Below are 2,383 nucleotides of genomic sequence, written 5' to 3' on the forward strand. Positions count from 1 at the left end.
AGCGGCCCTCCGCACATGCCCCCTCACATTCCTAACTGCATCAGAAGAAGGAACAGTTACCATTTGCTGCTTTTTGTCTTTGTATCTTGTTAAAATCCACAGTAGATGGTCTACCTTTGCTTAATCACACACACTCTACCGGCCAAAAGTTTTAGCATGTCATTCAAGTTGTTTTTTTAAACTATTTTTACATTGTAGAATAATAGTGAAGATGTCACAACTATGAAATAACACATATGGAATCATGTAGCAACCAAGGAAGTGTTAAACAAATCAAAATATATTTTATATTTGAGATTCTTCAAAGTAGCCACCCTTTGCCTTGATGACAGCTTTGCACACTCTTGGCATTCTCTCAACCAGCTTCATGAGGTAGTCACCTAGAATGCATTTCAATTAACAGAAGTGCCTTGTTAAAAGTTCATTTGTGGAATTTCTTTCCTTCTTAATGCGTTTGAGCCAATCAGTTGTGTTGTGACATGGTAGGGGTGGTATACAGAAGATGGCCCTATTTGGTAAAAGACCAAGTCCATATTATGGCAAGAACAGCTCAAATAAACAAAGAAAAACAACAGTCCATCATAAATTTAAGACAGGAAGGTCAGTCACTAAGGAACATTTCAAGAACTTTGACAGTTTCTTCAAGTGTAGTCGCAAGAACCACCAAGCGCTATGATGAAACTGGCTCTCATGAGGACCGCCACAAGAATGGAAGACCCAGAGTTACCTCTGCTGTAGAGGATACGTTCATTAGTTACCAGCCTCAGAAATTGCAGCCCAAATAAATGCTTCAGAGTTCAAGTAACAGACACATCAACATCAACTGTTCAGAGGAGACTGTGTGAATCAGGCATTCATGGTCTAATTGCTGCAAAGAAACCACTACTGAAGGACACCAATAGGAAGAAGAGACTTAGACCGGTGGAAATCTGTCCTTTGGTCTGATGAGTCAAATTTGCGATTTTTGGTTCCAACCGACGTGTCTTTGTGAGACACAGAGTAGGTGAACAGATAATCTCCGCATGTGTGGTTTCCACCATGAAGCATGGAGGAGGTGGTGTGATGGTGTGGGGGTGCTTTGCTGGTGACTGTCTGTGATTTATTTAGAATTCAAGGCACACTTAACCAGTATGGCTACCACAGTATTCTGCAGCTATACGCCATCCCATCTGATTTGAGCTTAGTGGGACTATCATTTGTTTTTCAACAGGACAATGACCCAACACACCTCAAGGCTGTGTAAAGGCTATTTTACCAAGAAGGAGAGTGATGGAGTGCTGCATCAGATGACCTGGCCTCCACAATCACCCTGACCTCAACCAAATTGAGATGGTTTGGGATGAGTCGAACCACAGAGTGAAGGAAAAGCAGCCAACAAGTGCTCAGCATATGTGGGAACTCCTTCAAGGCTGTTGGAAAAGCATTGTGAAGCTGGTTGAGAGAATGCCAAGAGTGTGCAAAGCTGTCATCAAGGCAAAGGGTGGCTAAGTGATTAACACTTTTTTGGTTACTACATGATTCCATATGTGTTTTTTCATAGTTTTGATGTCTTCACTATTATTCTACAATGTAGAAAATAGTAAAAATAATGAAAATCCTTGAATGAGTAGGTGTTTTAACTTTTGACTGGTACTGTATATTGATATAGATTCAATTGAAATGCTTCATTCCACCGTAGTATCTTTTCCTATGGTGTTATTGTTTAACAGTTTAAGGGATTGCACTTGGATAAAAATACAGATCAATATTGAACCAAAGAGAGGGTGACAGTTTGTGCCTGGGCTTCGTAACCATGCCTCATAGAGTACGGACAAATAGAACACTGCCTCATACTTTGAGTTAAAAATACTCAAATTATAATAGGACATACACATAAAAATACTTATTCTCACTGAAAAGTCCACCTTTTCCTCCTTGATAAATGTATACCGTATGATATAGACTTGGTTAGCTCATACATCAAACATATTCCCAACACCTGTTCCATGGTGTCCAACTGCAACAACTATGATACACAATACAACATTCAGGGAAGTTCTCCATGGCGCAACATTAGGCCTAAAATAACAGAATTGACAGCATGTTTCTGTATGTATAATAACACATGCCAACACAAATAAAAACTATTAAATAATTTAAAAAAAGGTTGGCAAAAAAATCTATTCATGTTGTACTGCATGTAAATATTGTATAAAATTCTTAAAAATACAGTTTAGATAATTACTTAAGTACTGAAGTCACCACAGCCAAAAGTGCAGAGGTACATAAATAAAAGATTGACTGTTGGTAGACGGTTGGTGGGGCTTCTCTATGGAAGAGCTGCACAGAGCTGCCTGCTACTCAACCCTTCAGCCCCCCCCCCCCCCCCCCCCATATTCACACA

This window comes from Salvelinus namaycush, chromosome 10 (genome assembly GCF_016432855.1).
Source record: "Salvelinus namaycush isolate Seneca chromosome 10, SaNama_1.0, whole genome shotgun sequence".
Lineage (NCBI taxonomy): Eukaryota > Metazoa > Chordata > Actinopteri > Salmoniformes > Salmonidae > Salvelinus > Salvelinus namaycush.